Source organism: Urocampus carinirostris, chromosome 19, assembly GCF_059441175.1.
Source record: "Urocampus carinirostris isolate Australia breed hairy pipefish chromosome 19, RoL_Ucar_1.0, whole genome shotgun sequence".
NCBI classification, from domain to species: domain Eukaryota; kingdom Metazoa; phylum Chordata; class Actinopteri; order Syngnathiformes; family Syngnathidae; genus Urocampus; species Urocampus carinirostris.
Genome location: NC_142367.1, coordinates 2,782,883 through 2,803,930, shown reverse-complemented (window position 1 = coordinate 2,803,930; position 21,048 = coordinate 2,782,883). Strand labels below are relative to the sequence as shown.

The window sequence follows — 21,048 nt, the reverse complement described above, 5'->3', positions numbered from 1 at the left end:
ATAGCAAAAGGGTTTACGAATGCTACGCAGAAGCTGGGTTGTTTTTAACCCCTTTTCGAGTGTTTTGTGTCCAGGAACAAGCTATCTAAAGTTAGGTTTGAGAAACGTATGCTCCTCAGATACAGTAACTGGTTTGAGAATGGGTAGGATAGTCCGGTTGGCTAGATAGATGATGGAAGAAATACAGAGTTTCTCACTTGTCTCAGGTTGTTAGATTTACACTGCAGTGTTAAAATCACTTTGTTGTGTATCTTATCGTTTACTGTTTACTTTTGTTGTGAAATAGATATTTGCAGTGCTGTGGCATATGTCTACTTCACCAGTTGTCTGACTTGAGAGTTTTATTTATGCGACAGAGTGAGAGTTATATTAGGATATTGTTTATTTTTGTTGTACTTTAAGTGTAGAGTAAGTTGGTTGATAGTGAGGTGCAGTACATATTACAAGGTTTTATAACACAACTACTCGTCTCTATTCAACTGACTGAAAAACTGATAGATACATACTTTATTCACCCCTGTAGGGAAATTCACATTTCCAGCAGTATCCACATGTTAAAAAATTGAAAAAAGAGATATAGAGAACAAAAATACCCAATATAACATGTAGAATAATGAGCATTTAAATAATGTTTCAAAAGATAGACACTATAATAAAAATAGAACAAAATATACAAATGTGGGGTTGAGGTTTAATGTGAGCTTTTACTCCCCAGGGGGAAGTTAAAGAGCCTCATGGCAGAGGGAGAAATGATCTCCTCAGTCTGTCCGTGCAACAAGACAGTGATAGCATTCTGTCGCTGAAGCTACTCTTCTGTCTGGAGATGATGCTGTGTACTGGATGTAGTGAATTGAAAACTGCTCAGAAAAATTCAAATTCTTTAACATACAACAACTTCTCTTAAAGAAACGGAAATAGTTCATTTCCCTGGTAACTTGGTACGTTTTCTACAGTGTAACTCAGTAAGTAAAACTTTTTGGAAAAAGTAGTGAGTAAGGCCCAATCCCATTTCTCTCACTCGGCCCTGAGAACCCTGCAGTGAGGTCCCTCGATAGAGGAGTGCCCTCCGCGAATGGAGTGCAAAGTGGAGATAGTTTGGACAAGACTTGCAAGGTTCCACCCCTGTCCAGGAGATGGCGGTAATATTAATTGGCTGTAGACCTTAGTGACGTAAAGGTCTACGTCACATGTAAACAACTCGAGTCTCAACCTGTAGTGTGTCAGTTGGAGAGTTCGTGCAATGTTAAAAATGCCCGCTACAGCTGTGTTATTACCGATTGCCTGAAAGCTCATCATCTTTTCCGTGTCTCCAATCAACGGAGGAGAAATGTGCTATACTGAAGACAGCTTCGGCGCTATGTAGTGCTGATTCATCTTTACAAGGTACGTACACTCATTAAAAAAAATGACCCGTTCGGTCAAATACAGTAAGAGTTAACATACAATGCACGTTCACATAATACCCTATGTTTGTGTAGACATAAATGGCAATCTACTTATTAGTATCTTAATGCCATTTTATGACATAGTAGGGGTCTTGAATGTGTGACATGACGAAAAGTAAACAAACACAAGAACAGTCCACCTGACCCTTAAGCTGACATAATATCGTCACCAAACTTCCCTGTACGACCCAAAAACCTTAGTTCATAAGGAATTTAATTCAAAAGAGTTGTCATTGGATATAAAAAAGGTCATTTCAACATTTTTTCATGATGCTTACATCACAGTTAAAGCGGTCTTTTTCTTTTCTATGCCCACATTTATGTCTAAATTGTTTGTTATCTATTGTGTTCCAGAGTGGCTGTCCCATAAGCGTGGACAGGTTGGACAGGAATGTTCCCATCCTGTGCTTATGGTTGGATGTGGAGTCAGAACTCATTCAGGACTTAAGGTTGAGCAAGAAGGTTATGTGGGCCCTGCAGGAGCTGCTAAAGAGGGAACAGGGCCGTGGCTGGAGGTCCTGATCTACGTGTACTGGCTGGCCCACGCTCTGTCCTACCGTGTGGTGTCACGGGTCTTCAGGGTTCCCAGGTCCACCGTACAAAGAATTGTCCACAGTTAATATGGAATAAATTGCCCAAAAGCCATATTTTAGGCTCTTTAAGTCAGACCCACATTTGCATTATGTGCTTTTCTGCATTACTATTCAATAAACATCTTCATTTTGAGTAACACCTTGGTGGTTTATTTCATAATGATGTGAGATACTGTGTGTGAACGATGTGACTGTTGGACAGAAAACAACTACAAATCACTCCAGCTTAAATAATAGTTTACTTTCAGAAAAACAAACTCACATTGGGCCAAAATACATCATAGTAAATAAATAATGTGTCACATATTTTAACAAAAATATACCAATACTTCCATGAAGCTGGAAAACACAAACTGGAACTTCATTGAGTTCTTAATAAAAAAAAAATATTTTCCTTTTATAAAACAAAGGGAAACATTGCAGAGATGTCACTGTTCTGGAAATTTGTCCACGAGCTTCCCAAAAAGGACAGGAACCGCTCAGTTTTGGCCACAGTTTCTTCGAGCCTTTTCCTCACTCCGGCAGACTCCACTTTCAAAAAGTCAAGGAGTGTATCGTGCTTCTTTTTTTTTCTGGGTGATTTGGGGTTTGGCGCCGGATTAGAAGGTGCCAACGACGTGCCCGGTGGTGTGGATGGCGTGGTAGCTGTGATGGTGACCAGCTCTTCCACGGGACGTTCTACAGTGGCCTTTAGGTTGGGTGGAAAAAACAAGAATTACTTAATGCTGATGTATTGTACAAAAACAACTGTGTATAGGATGCTCAACAAGTTGATGTGAGACAGGATATTATAGAATGTGTTCTGGATAATTATTTGATAGTGAATAGATACACAAAATTGACATGTTATTCTTATGGCTGTATGAGCCTTCTATTGGCCAGCATCACATATGCTTTAGAATTTTCTCCACATTTGAGAAGGTAATTAGTTTACTTAATATGTGTTTACAGAGAAGGCAGTGGACTATGTGATAGTAGTTTGTTTCAACTGTATTTCCACGTGAAATTCGGAGAAATTACTCATAATTCATGATGAAAACTAATGCATTCTGAATCATATTGCAAATAAAACACGACACCCGAAATTGTGTGCAGTAAACAAGCGCTTATGTCCAGAACGTTATTCTGACTATGCTCCTTTAGCGACTGGCCTTGTAGATGTAAAAGCACGACTCGTTTAAGATAAAAACAGGGATGGGCTGAACCGTGATTTTCTGCACAGTTATCCTACTTTACAGTTTGTAGCGTGAAGATTTTTTTTGGCAGCTCCCTCGGTAGATTAGTGCACTTCGTAAAGTAGCGATTTTGCAATGTTCGTGTTTTAACGCGAAAATACGATTTTCTATTGCATTTACGTCTAACTAAGATATCTCAATACATTTTGTTGCAAATACATGCGTGGTTGTGGAAAACTACTTACATTTGTGCGGTTCCTTTTCGGGCATGTTTGTTGATATTGAGAATTCGCAAAGCCTTCTGGGTAGTCACTTCGCTGCCAAGTGAGGTCGAGAGCCCCCTCGGTCTTGAAGTGGTTACGACATGGTTTGAGGGCACTTCTGCCTCGGTCTTGAGAGTATCGGGACACACCCCATTTTCACGTGAACGCGCAAACCGAGTGACTAGGGCACATAGCGAGTGAAAGTGCGAAGAATGGGACTCAGCCTAACTGTTGCAAATTACTTTTTTACTGCTCTGTACAGAGAAAATAATTAGCAATCCAAGAATGAGTTCTTTGTAACACGTTAGTCCCAACAGTTTATATCTACTTAACATTTTTCTACTTACTGTTCAGGTCGGCCAGGGCTGATTGGATGAAGCGAGCGGCGGTGAAAAAGTACTGGCTGATGTTAAAGCAGCTCGGTAGCCTAGAGTAGGGCGCCCGCTCCGAAACTGGGAGGTTGCTGGTTCAAGCCTCGACCGAGTCATACCTAAGACTTACAACATTGGTACTCATTGCCTCCCTGCTTGGCGCTCGGCATTAAGGGTTGGAATTGGGGGGTTTGGTCACCTATTGACTCCCAACACAGCAGTTGGGTCTAAAAACCTGGCGCCGATCGAAGGCGACGCGTCACGCTGAGAGGTTTGAATGTCAAATGATTTCCTGTATATATATCATGTTTATGGTTTATACTGGCTGAATAAATAAATACAACAACAACAAGGTGTGTCATAGGCCACCAGGCCGAGGTAGGCCACGCCCATGTCGTCATAGTAACCAGCGCCCGTGTCTACATTGTTCCAGGACCCCTCAGCAGCATTCAAGATGTGAGTGATGCCCAACTTCCTTAGATTCAGCCGTTTTCCTTTCACAGTCAAACATATTTTTAAATATTAGTAATTATTCTAGACAGGGTTCGTACGGGTGCTTGAGATACTAGTGAATGATCGAATTCTGATTAATAGTCTTGTATTTTGGGTGAAATGCTTTTAAATGTTTGAATTTGTTGCTGTGTTTTGCAGCAAATCTGCCTAAAATGACGCTGACGCTACTCTCTGGTGCCTTCGCTTTGCCGGTGCATTTCTTCTTCCCTCATGATTAACGGCAGCTGACATTAGCTCATACGTCATTGACGTATGAAGCACCATCGCCCCTAACGGGACAGGTACATGCTACACATAAACAGAGCACCAGGAAATGTGTATTAGTGCAATGATTACGAATCAATTATGGACATTTATAATAGGCCATGCAAAAAAAATGTTGTAGTTTCCCAGTGGTAAATTGTATTAGGATGAACTTATTGCAACTGAAAACATAAGCTACATTCTACTGTCATTTTTACCCAACTCTTCTATAGCATTTGTCTTAAAAACAAATATATCCTCAAATTCTAAAAATCATATGTCTTGTTAACATTAGAAGTCCCAGGACTTTTTTTTACCCCTCCAGAATGACCAGCGGACAGCCAAAAGGCTTTGTTATTTAAAACTAACAACTCAACGGCCCATGTTGTCATCATTGTTCTGTAAATGCAGCAAATTTAAATTGAATGTGGTGGGTGTGGTGTTGATAGCTTGTGCACAGGGTCAATTGTGAAAAAAAGAAAAAAAAAGGCAGTTTACAAAAATACTACAAAACAGGGACATAGTATATTATTTTGTCTTCATTCTAGTGGGAAAAATACAATGGAAATACTACAAAAATACTGCTATAGTAATACTATGATACAAAAATATTATTATAGAAATATTACTAAAATCAAACTACAGTAATTGAACATATATTAAAAAATACTACAAAGATACTAGAAGGAAAATACTTCTAAATTTTTCTATAGAAATTCTACAAAAATACCACTACAGTAATACTATAATTACTGCTACAGAAATATTACGGCAGACACACTACAAAAGTACAATTGCAGTATTACTAAGAGAAATGCTACTGATATACGACAAAAATATACATAAATACTACAAAAACACTGTAGAAAAAGTACAGTAATGTTATGAAAATACTGAAGAAATATTACAAAAATCGGACTGCAGAAATGCTACAAAAATTCCACCAAAATAGAACTGGAGTAACACTACAAAAATACGGGCTGGTTACGCCCCGACTAATCATTCTTCTCTTCACACTAGCATGCGAAGGATCATGACCTATGTGTTTTGTTCATAAACTCATTTGCATGTCAAAAGTGAAACTAATCCATTCAGTTGCCTGCCGTCTGGGCATTCTATGTAGGAAAGCCAAGTGGCTTGGTTGTGGTACCTTTAGTGTTAAATGCACACTCTGCACACTCAAGATTAAAAACGTCAAACGTAAATCACAAATTTGTGGCTATACAAAATACATTTTTGCTTGAAATTTTTTCAATTGTTCCTCCAAAAATCCCAAGGCACACCGTCCGTCAAACTTATTTAAACAAGAATTCCTGGTACCAGTTTCATGTTTTTGTTAAAGCTCAAATTATCATTTTGTAAAGCGTTGCCCCTTGAAATAATTGAAAAGAATCCCTCTCAGCTTCATTTTGGGCTACCTTTTATTTATCACACGGATCAGTTGCACCTACAGTTTTTCCCTTTCCCCCCCTTTTTCCAGACTCCATATCCTATCATGCCCTTTGTGAGTCCCTCAAAGGTGGTAGGGCTTCAACAACCAATCAATAAAACCATTTAAATCTAGTAACCTCCTTCACGATTTGCGATTTTTTAGCTAATAGGCACGTTAAAATAATGCAAATAAAGCGCTTTGTGGAGTTGTTATACCACTTTAGTTTGGCAGAGGGCGCCTTGAAATCATTTTTAAAAGAGTATCTTACATTTTTTTAAAAATCATTTTTATTGAACATTGCATCATTCCAAACCAAATTGGCATAACCCAGTCAAACATGTTAACAATTTTCAAGGGAACAGAAAGTGCTGCAGTTATACAGAGGAAAAAAATATGGAAATAGATTACTAAAATATATGAAGCAAAAAGAAAAATAATAATGATGGCATGTTTATCTCAACACAAGGCAGATTCTTAAAACACCAATGTGTAATATTTAACCACTAGATGGCACTGTATTTTCTGGTGTGAGCCAGTGCCACAGAGCACAGCATGACGGCAGGATGCCAGACAAACACGGCGCAGACCTAAGTGGGGATTCCACGGTGTTAAAGAAATATACCTATACCTATGATTTTTTTTTTAATGAATATTAACATTGGTATGATAGTTCAACAGCACGGCGGCGCGGTGGTTAGCTCGTGTGCGGCACAGTTCTGAGGTCATGGGTTCAAATCCAGCTACCAACCTTCCTGTGCGTAGTTTGCATGTTCTCCCCGTGCTAAAGTCAAGTCAAGTCACAATTATTTGTATAGCCCTTAATCACAAAAATGTCTCAAAGGACTGCACAGGTTTACAATGACACCATCGCCTGATCTTAAACCAACATGCGGGCAACATGCGGGCAAGGAAAAAGGTCGCGCATGCGCAGTAAATGGAGTCGCACTTAAGTGTTACATCACATTACAACGGAAATTAGACTGAAATTGTTTTACAAACAATGGAATTAGACTGAAAATATGGATCTTTGAAACGTGACTGTGTGTGTGTGTGTGTGTGTGTGTGTGTGTGTGTGTGTGTGTGTGTGTGTGTGTGTGTGTGTGTGTGTGTGTGTGATGATTACTTGCATATTGAAAATAGAAAAACAGGTTAAACAAGTTGATTTCATAGCATAGGAAACTGAAAAATACACAACTAAAAGTAGCTTACTTTACATAATCCCCCTTCCAGGATGACCAGGGTGGAATCGATTTAGCATTGAGTAACAGTACACAAACATAGGAAACATCAATAAAAGAGAACACTATGTAACATGTTGAATTTTGTCCGGAAATTGCATGACAGCAACGACGCCACAAGTCTGTAAACTAGTCCAAAAGGTCAATAACATCAACGACACAGCTTCTCATCTCTGCCAGCTGGTCGATTACTCATCTCAAATCGTCCTTCTCCCTTGTATAACCACCAGCCAGACAGTCCGAAAAAGACAGGAAAAATGAGGTGGACATCAATCATAAGCAATTGAATAGAAGTAGGTCTTAAGTCTAGATTTAAAAACGACTAAGGTTGCAGATCTTATCTTCGGAGGCAGAGCATTCCACAGCACCGGGGCCCGGATGGGGAACCCTCTCGAGCCGTCAGACTTCTTGGCTCTCAGAGTCACAAGTAGACCGGCATTTTCCGAGCGGAGGGTCCGTGCAGGAACATAGGGGGAAATCAAATCTGAGAGATAAGAGGGTGCAAGTCCATGCAAACATTTGTATGTAGGGATCAGAATTTTCCGCGGATTTCCGCTGTTTTTGAACCCCAAAGGTCATTCCCGTAAATCGTCTAAATTCGATGAGAAAATATTTTGGGGGGGTGAGGTATGATACGTGACTGTTTTATCACCCCAAGTTAGCAGTTAGAGATCGTGAGAAAAATCGGCAAAAAGAAGCGCAGCGCATTAGATCTATAACACACAACAAATAGATCGACTCCTACCATTGGTCGATAGGTTCGCTGATAACCAATCAGCGGAGCTTTTGTTCAGAGCATTGGCTTTCTCAAACATGGCGCTCCTTCCGGTCTTTTCAAACGGTGAATGAGTGTTTGAAAAAGTAAATATGAAAATACTAAGAAAAGAAGACGAGGCTTTTGTCTCCGAGATTGATAAAGGAATCAAGAATAAATTTAAGTGGTCATGGCTGGAGAAGACTGTCACAGACTGACATGTATTTTCTTTAAGCATGTTCAGTTTGTGCATTGGGTGATATTAAATTTGTCTAGGTTCAGGGCAGTGTTTGAAAACAACTCACGACAATGAGCTGGACCAATTTCAGGTTTTTCTGGGTTAAGGCGCAAAAAATTAAGTGACATCCATCTTTCAAACTCAGTAAGGCAAGCCTCCAGATTTCTGCAATTTAACTGCCCAGTTGTCTCCAGTGGTAAATACAGTTGAGTCTCATCTGCATAGGAATGGAAACTAATATCATACTTGCGGATAATGTCACCAAGCGGAAGCATACAAATACTATAAAGAAGGGGCCCAAGTACAGAGCCCTGTGGAACGCCACAGGGGACATCAGAGTGTTTGGAGGTCAGATTGCCGTAATTAACACATTGCATCCTGTCTGACAGGTAGGACCTAAACCACGAGAGTACCCTTCCTGAGATACCAATGCACTCCAGACGAACAAGTAATATGTTGTGGTCGACAGTATCAAAAGCAGCCCTGAGATCCAGCAGCAGTAACATTGATGAGGCACCGGTCTCTATTGCTCAAAGGAGATCATTGGTTACTTAAGCCAGGGCTGTCTCAGTAGAGTGATTTGCCCTAAATGCTGACTGGACAGTTTCAAAGGTTATTTTCCGACATAAAGTCATTTAGCTGCTCTGCAACGACCTTTTCAAGTAATTTTGCAAAAAATGGCAGATTTGACACTGGCCTATAATTACTTAGGTTTTCCGGGTCAAGGTTAGGTCGCTTAAGCGTGGATTTAATGATGGCAGATTTGAAGGCTACTGGAACAATACCCGAGGATAGCGATATATTAATATTTAATGAAGGCCGTAGGGGCGCCACAGAATCAAGAACATTGACCAAAGCAGTATTAAGATTGTTTGTAAGTGAGTCAACAGACCCAGTGTACGAAGCGAAGGCTGCAGTTACCATAGGTAATAGTTATTTTAAAGCTAATGCTGTTGCAGGGCGGATATTGCGACTACTAAAGCCTAAATTTTCTTTATCACAGTAAACATTAAACAGCACTTCACACTTAACAAGATAGTTATCAGAGATGTCATTAGGATATGGTAACACTGTAACATTTGAGGCTACTACACCCCGGGTAAGAACAAGATCTAGAGCAGGGGTCGGCAACCTATGACACGCGTGCCAGCAGTGGCACGCGAGGGGTTAACCAGTGGCACACGAGCGCAAATGATTTTCTTTTTTTCTTAAAGCGCATTTACCTGAAAATTAGACATTTTTAGTTGCGCGCTGTGTTATTTATAGGCTTTAAGTCTGCGCCTTTCCTCCTCTGCTTCGTGTGTGAGTGTGTGTGTGTGTTTACGCGGCGCCTCGCAGAGGAGAGCTCCGTGTTTTAACCCAGCCAACAAAACACATGCGCGCGATAAATGAACTAATCATGACGGCTCCTTGAGCGAAAACATCTCGTTCTTTCCAGCCAGTGTGGCCAGACGAATATGGCTTTGTGCAGAAAATGACCGTGTTGTTTTGTGCATTATGCCTCGAGTCAAGTCAAGTCATTTTTATTTGTATAGCCCTTGTACCTCGCGCATCAAGTGTTAAACATCATTACAAGACGAAACATGAATTCAAGGTGGATGTCACGACGCCAGGAACGGAGACAGGACCCAGTAGCGTTCATTTACTCAGTTTTATTGATAAGAGGGAGAGAAGGGCTTGCTTCCACGATCCGAGGATCGATGGACAATTGTAGCAGGAGATGCGGAAGTGGCACTTCCGTGTCTAGCGAGGAGGTTCGAAGACAGGTAGGAATTACAAGTCGTTAGCCAGGACTGGAGTGCACGGGTGGTTTCAAGTTCTAAAACGAGGTCGGCAACAGGAGGCAGGCAGGTAGCGGGACGAAACAGATCAGATAACGGGCAGGCAGAACAGGGCAGAGTCAGGTCCGGAAACAGGTTGGCAACGAGGATCAGGCAGAGAAAAACAGGGCAGGAACAGAGTCTGACGTAAGAACTTGCCGAGCTGGGAGCATCGGTTCGCATAACGACCTGACAGGGATCTCTTGACAGCCGGGGGTTTAAAAGGAGTTCATCACCCAATCAGCTCTCAGGGCTATTGGTGCCAATTGAGCAGTCACAGGTGCTCTAAATCGGCAATCATGACAGCAGATACATTAAAAGGCATTGTGTCCAGGTACAGCAGACAAACACAGACCCTGAAGACCTTTATCACTGCTAAAAACACCACCAATGAAGCAATCTATCACATTGCTCACTGAATAGCAAAGCACAGGAAACCATTTACTGATGGCGAATATTTTAAAGAATTGTGTTTTTGTGTGTGCATATATGCGCGTGTGTGTGTGTGTATATGTGTGCGTGTATGCGTGTGCGCGCGTACCTTCTGCATTGCTGCTATCAAGTTTTGATATTTTCTCCAACAAAATATCATTGATGAATGGTATGGTGGCTGTCCATAGCACTAGTTTTTTGATTGTAGTTCATTGTTAATGAAGAATGGTTGATTCTGGTTCATCATGTGGCAAAAAGTTGACGTCATGGATGGCTACAGGCCTTTCCACTTTTTATTCACAATCATTTTTTAGTTGATTGATGAACAAGAATAGTGGAAGATAAATTGGTCAGTTATACCAGTGTTTTTCAACCAGTGTGCCGGGGCACAATAGTGTGCTGTGAGACCTTGTCTCGTGTGCCGCTGGAATTTTCCCAATTTTATTTTTCCCAAAAAAAATCAGGCCATTATTCAATATTTTTGCAATATTCAGACGAGGAACTATAATAGTCATCCATAGCAGTAGGTGGCAGTAGATTTTTACATACTTTTTATGTATTAATTATCTGCTCTTGAGGTAGCACAGTACATTCAATAACTTAATTTGTTTAACAAAGCGTTTTAAGATTTTATTGTAAAAAATAAAAACATAAAGCACATCATTCTTTTTAATTTTAAATATTATTTTCTTCTTTCTATATACTAATTATCTTCTTATGTTGTAGTACAGTGAAATATTTGACATAACCTCATTTTCAAACATTTTCGATGGACGGTGTGCCTCGGAACTTTTTTATAAATAAAGGTGTACCTTGGTTCAAAAAGGGTTGAAAAACGCTGAGTTATACGATGAAAATGTATATCCATGTTGTATATTTGGACTGGTGTAAAATTACAGCTCTGTTGGATATTAAAAAAATGTTGTGCGAGACATTGATCTTGGTGTGGCACACTGATTTACAAGGAAATTTAAAAGTGGCACTCCACACCGAAAATGTTCCTGACCCCTGATCTAGAGTGTTCCCATCTTTGAGTGGGGACATCAACTATTTGATTAAAGCCAAATGTATTAATCAGTGACTTAAAAGCAATCGCTAGTGAATTTGATGGGGAGTTTATCTGAACATTAAAATCATCAATAATTACAACATTGTCCGCATAAGTTACTAAGTCTGTTAGCAGTTCCGAAAATTCATCCAAAAAATTTGAATATGGTCCAGGTGGGCGATACACAATAACTATATAAATTGGTGTTGACATTAAGGACCTCATAACAAGTGCTTCAAATGTTTTAAAAACAGTAGGGGTACCGGGAGTAAATTCAACTTACTTTCCGATAAAAGAGCATCGCCGCCACCTTTTTTGCATGGTCATGCCAAGTGCGAACTCACAAAGTTAGCGGGAGAAGCCTCATTTAGCACTACAAACTCATTTGGTTTCAACCAGGTCTCACAAAGGCCAATAAGGTTAAGGCCCAATCCCATTCCTCTCACTTGGCCCTGAGAACCCTCCAGTGAGGTCCCTCGATAGGGAAGTGCCCTCCGTGAGTGGAGTGCAAAGTGGAGATTGTCCCCTAAGAAATTGGACGACACTTGCAAGGTTCCACCCCAGTCCAGTAGATGGCCGTAATACGAATTGGCTATTGGTCTACGTCACATGTAAACAACTCGAGTCTCAACCTGTGGTGTGTCAGTTGGAGAGTTCGTGCAACGTTAAAAATCCCCGCTACAGCTGTGTTATATAACGATTGCCTGAAAGCTCATCATCTTTTCCGTGTTCCAATCAACGGAGGAGAAATGTGCTATACTGAAGACAGCTACGGCGCTATGTAGCGCTGATTCATCTTTACAAGGTACGTACACTCATTAAAAAAAAAAAAGACCCGTTCGGTCAAATTCAGTAAGGGTTAACATACAACGCACGTTCACATAATACCCTATGTTTGTGTAGACATAAATGACAACCTACTTATTAGTATCTTAATGCCATTTTATGACATATAGTATGGGTTTTTAGTGTGTGACATGATGAAAAGTAAACAAACACCTGACCCTTAAGCTGACATAGTATCGTCACCAAACTTCCCTGTACGACCCAAAAACCTTAGTTCATAAGGAATTTAATTCAAAAGAGTTGTCATTGGATATAAAAAAGGTCATTTCAACATTTTTTCATGATGCTTACATCACGGTAAAAGCTGTCTTTTTCTTTTCTATGCCCACATTTATGTCTAAATTGTTTGTTTCCTATTGTGTTCCAGAGTGGCTGTCCCATAAGCGTGTACAGGTTGGACAGGAATGTTCCCATCCTGTGCTTATGGTTCGATGTGGAGTCAGAACTCATTCAGGACTTAAGGTTGAGCAAGAAGGTCATGTGGGCCCTGCAGGAGCTGCTAAAGAGGGAACAGGGCCATGGCTGGAGGTCCTGATCTACGTGTACTGGCTGGCCCACGGTCTGTCCTACCGTGTGGTGTCACGGGTCTTCAGGGTTCCCAGGTCCACCGTACACAGAATTGTCCACAGTTAATATGGAATAAATTGCCCAAAAGCCATGTTTTAGGCTCTGGAAGTCAGACCCACATTTGCATTCTGTGCTTTTCTGCATTACCTTTCAATAAACATCTTTATTTTGAGTAACACCTTGGTGGTTTATTTCATAATGATGTAAGATACTGTGTGTGAACTATGTGACTGTTGGACAGAAAACAACTACAAATCATTCATGCTTAAATAATAGTTTACTTTCAGAAAAACAAACTCACATTGGGCCGAAATACATAATAGTAAATAAATAATGTGTCACAGATTGTAACAAAAATATACCAATACTTCCATAAAGCTGGAACTTCATTGAGTTCTTAATAAAATAAAATATTTTCCTTTCATAAAACAAAGGGAAACATTGAAGAGATGTCACTGTTCTGGAAATTTGTCCACGAGCTTCCCAAAAAGGATGGGAACCGTTCAGTTTTGGCCACAGTTTCCTCGAGCCTTTTCCTCACTCTGGCAGACTAAGCTTTCAAAAGTCAAGGAGTGTATCGTGCTTCCTTTTTTTTCTGGGTGATTTGGGGTATGGCGCCGGATTAGAAGATGCCGACGACGTGCCCGGTGGTGTGGATGGTGTGGTAGCTGTGATGGTGACCAGCTCTTCCACGGGACGTTCTACAGTGGCCTTTAGGTTGGGTGGCAAAAACAATAATTACTTAATGCTGGTGTATTGTACAAAAACAACTGTGTATAGGATGCTCAACAAGTTGATGTGAGACAGGAAATTATAGGATGTGTTCTGGATAATTTTTTGATAGTGAATAGATACACAAAATTGACATGTTATTCTTATGGCTGTCAGAGCCTTCTATTGGCCAGCATCACATATGCTTTAGAATTGTCTCCACATTTGGACAACAATTTGAGAAGGTAATTAGTTTACTTAATATGTGTTTACAGAGAAGGCAGTGGACTATGTGATAGTAATTTGTTTCAACTGTATTTCCACGTGAAATGCGGAGACATTACTCATGATGCATGATGAAAACTAATGCATTCTGATCTCACATGAAAGAATCATATTGTAAATAAAACACGACACCCGAAATTGTGTGCAGTAAACAAGCGCATATATCCAGAACGTTATTCTGACTATGCTCCTTTAGCGACTGGCCATGTAGATGTAAAAGCACGACTCGTTTAAGATACAAACAGGGATGGGCTGAACCGTGATTTTCTGCACAGTTATCCTACTTTACAGTTTGTAGCGTATAGATTTTTTTGGGCAGCTCCCTTGGTAGATTTGTGCACTCCGTAAAGTAGCGATTTTGCAATGTTCATGTTTTAACGCGAAAGTATGATTTTCTATTGCATTTACGTCTAACTAAGATATCTCAATACATTTCGTTGCAAATACATGCGTGGTTGTGGAAAACTACTTACATTTGTGCGGTTCCTTTCCAGGCATGTGTGTTGATATTGAGAATTCGCAAAGCCTTCTGGGTAGTCACTTCGCCGGCAAGTGAGGTAGAGAGCTCCCTAGGTCTGAAGTGGTTATGGTTTGAGGGCACTTCTCCCTCGGTCTTGAGAGTATCGGGACACACCCCATTTTCACGTGAACGCGCAAAACCGAGTGACACATAGCGAGTGAAAGTGCAAAGAATGGGACTCAGCATAAGATTGTAACAGGAGGCAGGCAGGTACCCTTTATTGTTTTTCTTTTGTTTCTTTTTTCCTACCTTTTTTGCCTTTTTTTTATTTTGTTCTCTAGTTTCTTTTTTCCTTTATTTGCTACTTCCTTTTCTCTTTTTTTCCTAGCTTTTATTTTTATTTTTTTCTTGTTATTCTTATTTTTGTATAGTTTTCTTTTTTTTCTTTTGCTTAATTTTTCTCCTTTTTAACCCATTCTGTGAATAAGGCTGCATAATGATGGGTAATATATGAAGGAAAGCAACAAAAACAATCTGAGGAGACGTTTAGGTGCCCAAAAAGCCTGCTCTTTTCGTGAGCCGAGCTGAAAGAGCCGCTTCTTCGAAAAAGAAGGAAACTTGCGCAGCAACATTGACGTATCATGTAGGTAAGAAAGGTCACGTAGCTAAATTGTCCAACCGTGCAGCTATTAGTGAATGTAAACCACACTTGCATTTCTATCATTTAATGTCTTAGTGATAAAACAATATAACAATAATAATTGTGAAAATAAAAAGGAAAACACTTACAAGTTACAACCCCCCAGCCGCCTCTCTCGCAATAACTCGAGCTCACATGCAAGCTTGCTTTATTTTTCGCAATCTGGTGCTGACATTGACTTCAAAATACCATGCTTTAAACACAGCAAAAGGAACTTGCATTGTTTTTACCCACATGCACTATAATTTTGGCCCAGTTTTCATAATTTGAAGACCATACTTTTCTGCGCAGGATGTTATTTCTTGTGCGCTGAGACGGTCTGGGCAGTGCGCAATTGCACAGTTTAGAGCAGACATGAGCAAACTACGGCCCGCGGGCCATATACGGCCCGTTGGTCTTTTTAATCCGGCCCGCCAAACATCCCAGTTATATCCAAAAATATACCAGCAAACTTTGTTCATTTACTTTGCCTTGTAATGCCCACATTTCCCCAATAGATGGCGCGCTTGAGTATTTGCCCCCTTTTCTTCGCGCTTAAGCTTTTCCCAGAAGAAGCACTCTCCTTCTCGGTTTCCGCAGTAAAGCTTTCTCCCTCCTTAAAACAAACATGAGTTTATCAAAGAAAAGAAAAGTCGACAGTGAGTGCCGAGTGTTTAAAACAGATTGGACAACAAAATATTATTTTAAAGAAGTCCGATCAAAGGCTGTATGCTTGATATGTCAAGAAAGTGTCGCGTTTTTTAAAGAGTACAATATTAGCCGTCACTTTGCTACGAAGCATTCCAATTATGCCAGCAAGCTGTCGGCGCAAGAATGGGGAGCTACAGCTGAGAGAATGGCAGCCAATTTACTGTCCCAGCAACATTTTTTTCACCGACAAACTGTGCTTCAGGAGTCAACTACAAAAGCAAGCTTTTTGCTGGCCTTCAAATTGGCAGCAGCTAGCAAGCCTTTTTCCGAAAGGGAGTTTTTGAAAGACTGCATGGTGGACTGCAGGTGTTCTGTGTCCGGAAAGTCGAGGCAATTTCGAAAAAATCAGTTTGTCACTTCGGACTGTGGCTCGTCGTGTGGAACTAATTAATGAACATATAGCTAGCCAGCTAAACAAAAAGGCAGAGTTCTTTCAGTTATATTCACTTGCACTGGATGAAAGTAATGACATGAAAGACACAGCGCAGCTCATAATTTTTATCCGAGGAATAAATTACAACTTTGAGATAATGGAGGAGTTTTTGACCATGGAGTCCCTGAAGGGAACAACGCGGGGAGAGGACATATATGAAAAGGTGTCTGCTGCAATTGAGAAACATAAACTACCTTGGAGTAAACTTGCCAATGTCACGACGGATGGATCACCAAATTTAACAGGAAAAAACGTTGGGCTGCTGAAACGAATCCAGGATAAAGTAAAAGAGGAAAACCCTGAACAGGATGTTAATTTTACTTCACTGTATCATCCATCAGGAATCACTTTGCAAGTCTTAGTCATGTTGCAAATCCAGTAGTAAAACTTGTGAACTTTATACGCGCAAGGGGACTCCAGCATCGTCAGTTCATCACATTCCTGGAGGAAATTGATGAGGATCATCAGGACTTACTTTACCACTCTCGTGTCCGGTGGTTAAGTTTGGGCAAAGTGTTTCAACGCATTTGGGACCTGAAAGAGGAGATTGGCGCATTTTTAGAGTTTTATGAGGAATTTCCTGAGCTACGAGACCAGAACTGGCTTTGTGATTTTGCGTTTTCTGTGGACATATTTTCACACTTGAATGAGCTGAATGTGAAAATGCAGGGGAAAGATCAGTTTGTGCACGACATGTACCAACATGTTACAGCGTTCAAATCTAAGCTCATTTTATTCTCCAGACAAGTTGCGAACACATCTTTCACTCGTTTCGCCGAACTTGACACTCAGAAAGAGGCGATATGCAAAGAAATACAGCAAATCACTGAATGACCTGCACAGAGAATTCAGTCGCCGGTTCTCTGATTTTGAAAACATTGATGAGTCACTTCAGCTCATGTCTTGTCCCTTCTCACAAGACCCGGAAACAGTACCACATGAGGTGCAATTGGAACTGAACGATCTTCAGTCTGACGCCACTTTGAAGGAAAAGTTCAAGACTCTTAAACTTAACAACTTTTATGCTTCACTGAACGAAGCCACCTTTCCAAACCTACGGAGGATGGCACAGAAGATGCTGGCCTTGTTTGGCTCGACCTATGTATGTGAGCAGACATTCAGTGTTATGAACATAAACAAAGCCCGTCACAGATCCAGGATAACTGACCAACACCTCGGATCGATCCTGAGAATCGCCACAACAAAACTTACCCCAGACTTTGATGCACTGACAAAACAGGGAGATCAACAACACTGTTCCCACTGAAACTGATGGTGAATTTTCCTGCTTTTTCAACTGAAATGTATTTAAATTAATCATAAATCATTAATAGGTCAAATCCTGTATGTAATTTCTATAACACTCAATCCATCTGTTCTTGGCTCGGCCCGTCTGTCAAATTTTAGAACTCATTGTGGCCGTCGAGTCAAAAAGTTTGCCCACCCCCGGTTTAAAGCTGGCTTGCTTTTTAAAATATTCTTCTTCTTTTCGTTCCTCTATTGCAGGTGTCGGGAACCTATGGCTCGCGAGCCATATATGGCTCTTTCTATGAGTACCTATGGCTCAGAAACCAATTTGATTGCATGCAAAATTTCTCCATCTTGTTCAAAACTGAGATTGTCTATCCTATTCAGGTACACGTAAAGCCAAACCAAAGCTAAATGCAAAGGAAACACTTCGCAGTATATATAGGGCACGTTTTTCACTACAATTTACAGTCAAGGTGTCACACAAAAAAAAGGGGAAAAAAAACTCGTTTTGGCTGTACAACGCTAAAAAATCCTTTATTTAAAAGTTCACTATATAATCTGTGTTCAGTGTTCAGATACTTTATGATGAATCCACAGAACTGTAAATACGCCAAAACACCGGAAGAGAACTTAGTCATTTGATTGGGTGAGTGGGAGGGATGGGTGGAGCTATGCAAAAAGTACAAGCATTCCCTCCCATCTCTCGCCAAAGGTAAGCACATAAGGCTCCCTATTCTCAGAATGTTGTGACGTTTTTACAAAATAAATGCTTGCATCTGGTTTTGAAACCAATATGTATGAAAAAAAGGGTCAAAAGGAGTTTAACCGATCTTGAGTAATTGCAAGAAAGAGACAAGTTTAAAGTGGTCTGTTTGTTGAATTTGGGACAGGGGCTCTGGCATTATTCTCTTTTCATAATTTTTATCAAATCATCAAAAATAAATGTGCTGAAGACTAAGCTTTTGTCTGGGGCGCGGGTTTAGCAATTTAGTAAATTTGTCTCATAATATATGGTGTGGCTCTTTCCCAAAATAAAATTAATATTTTTTGCTTTTATGGCTCTTTGAGTCAAAAAGGTTCCCGACCCCTGCTCTATTGGATTACCATACTACATACGGCTATGTTTTCCTTCTTTTAAATGAAATGAAATGTTTATTGAAGGTATTGTTGGATACATTAATCAAAACATGACACAAAAAAAAAAAAAAAAACTAGTGCTGAGAGTGAGCATGGCCAAATATGATCACCTTACGCCCCCTCCCCTAAGGAAATTTGACAGATCTGTTTCTGCCAACCTTTGCTTTAAAGGTTTGCACCGTATTTGCACTAATAACCCGGTCAGGCAAAAAATTCCAAATTTTTGGTATCCTGAAAGAAATAAAGTTTTCATGCAAGTTGCTGGTAGGTTTAGGCACCCGTAACTTATATCTGTGACCACGTAAACCATCAACACGACAGAACTCAAAAAATTGATCAAAAGGCACATCGATCATTCCATGCAGTACTTTGAACACAAAAATTAAATCAAATCGAATTCTACGGAGCTCCAAAAAGTCCAAGTTCAGTCTTTGTAGTCTTTCCGGATATGACAAGCTGTGCATCCCAGGTATCCGCTTCGTATACCGTCGTTGAACTCCTTCCAGTAGGTTAATGTCCTTGAGTAAGTAAGGGTTCCACACAACGCTGTTATATTCTAACCCGGGTCTAACATAAACGCAAAACATTCGAACTAAGAATGCTGGGTTCTTGTTGTAAAAGTTTCTGTAAATGTTTGATGCTATGTTATTGACTTTGTTGGTAATTTTGGCAATATGCGTGATAAACTTTAAGTTTGAAGTAAGAGTGACACCCAGATCCTTATGTTCAGTAACAACATGCAAATCATGATCATTAATGTTATACAGCGGAACAGAACCATGTAAAAACGACTGTGCTAAGCATTTATGAGATGAAAATTGCAGTTGCCACTTTTCGGACCAAAGAAAAACTGATTTAATGTCATTTTGGAGAGAATCAATTGTTCCTGTAACCTGGGTTTTTGGTAAGAAAGCCGACAGTTTAGCATCATCGGCAAAAATTGAGATGTCACTACTTTGAATGGCCTCAGGTAGGTCGTTCACAAAAAACAGAAATAATAATGGTCCTAGTACTGAGCCCTGCGGTACCCCAATACAAACTTCCGACCACGCTGAAAGAACATCATCAATTTGTACGCATTGTTTACGATTTGACAAATATGCTGTTATCCATTCAAGCAGTTTTCCACTAATACCATAGCATTTCAGTTTTTGTAAAAGCTTGTTATGAGACACTTTATCAAAAGCCTTGCAAAAGTCTAAGTAAACAACATGACCAGCCATATTGTGAACAAAAAAACATACTGGTAATATTATTCAAATGAGCTATTAAGTTAGTCATGGTAGAATGTCCGGACCTAAACCCATGTTGTTTAAACGTAAAAAGATTGTGCTCCTGTATAAATTTCCATATGGCATCTGAGATAATTTTCTCAAACACTTTACAGACGCAGCTAGTCAAGCTAACTGGTCTATAGTTGGCTGCACTTGTTGTGCTCCCCCCTTTAAAAATCGGTATGACAATAGCACTAAGCCAGTCCTCAGGCAGCTGTGAATCCTCAAAAGATCTAGAGAACAGGTAAAATAATGGTTCACATAAAAAGTCAGCTAGCTTTTTAAGCAAGAAATTTGGAATTTTGTCAGGGCCGGCTGAAAATTTGCTTGGAAGTTTTATCAAGTATCTATAAATTAACTCCTTTGAAAGTTCCACAGAATTTAGAACAGCTGAAGTTCTGCTGGGAAAGTCGGGTGAAACACCATTGTCACGACCAAAAACACTGGCATACTGATCATTTAATATACGGACATTGTAGCATTATCTGTAGCAACGGTATCGTCAGATGCCTTCAGGTTGGGAATAGATGCCCTAGAAATTAGTTTACAGTTGATGTATGAAAAGAATTTACGAGTATTATTAGCCTCTAAAACTTTATTTTCCTCAGCCACCCTTTCCCGCCTGATGGCCCTCCGCAGTTCCCTTGAAGCATCTTGATAACTTTCCAAGTATGCCAACTGATCACGTTTATAAAGCTTGTGAATAAACTGCTTTCGTCTATGCAATTCAGCTATATCACGGTTGACGTGAGGTGTAACAGCAACTGAGGGTACATATACAGATATCAAAGTGTAAACAACAGATTTAAATATTGCCCACATTTCTTCAATATTCCCACAATTATCAAATAAGAGGTACCAGTTGACACTAGACAGAAAGTATCTCATGCCATGTAGATCACAGTCTTTAAAATTTATGTAATTCTGAGCAGCGGTGTCTTTTTTTAAGACCCAGGTTAAGTTGGAAAGTAACAGAATCGTGATCACTGGTAGAGAAACTCGGCCCAACGTCAATGTTTTTAATCAGATATCTGTCAGTGGAAAACACAAGGTCTAATACGTTGGACCCCCTGGTTGGTTTATCGACATGCTGAAAGAAACCTGCATCTGAAACCAAGTTTTTGAACAT

At 40.1% G+C, this 21,048-nt stretch overlaps 2 long non-coding RNA genes across 2 annotated transcripts; one reads left to right on the top strand and one right to left on the bottom strand.

The window, feature by feature from the left end:
* Positions 1–581: 581 nt before the first annotated feature.
* LOC148346896 (uncharacterized) lies at positions 582–2,175 on the top strand. The gene is made up of 2 exons (XR_015847958.1): positions 582–1,383; positions 1,800–2,175. It is a non-coding gene; the product is annotated as an uncharacterized LOC148346896 (long non-coding RNA).
* A 203-nt stretch (positions 2,176–2,378) lies between these two features.
* On the bottom strand, positions 2,379–3,699 carry LOC148346895 (uncharacterized). The gene is made up of 2 exons (XR_015847959.1): positions 3,459–3,699; positions 2,379–2,726 (listed from the first exon to the last, which is right to left on the bottom strand). It is a non-coding gene; the product is annotated as an uncharacterized LOC148346895 (long non-coding RNA).
* Positions 3,700–21,048: the final 17,349 nt, after the last annotated feature.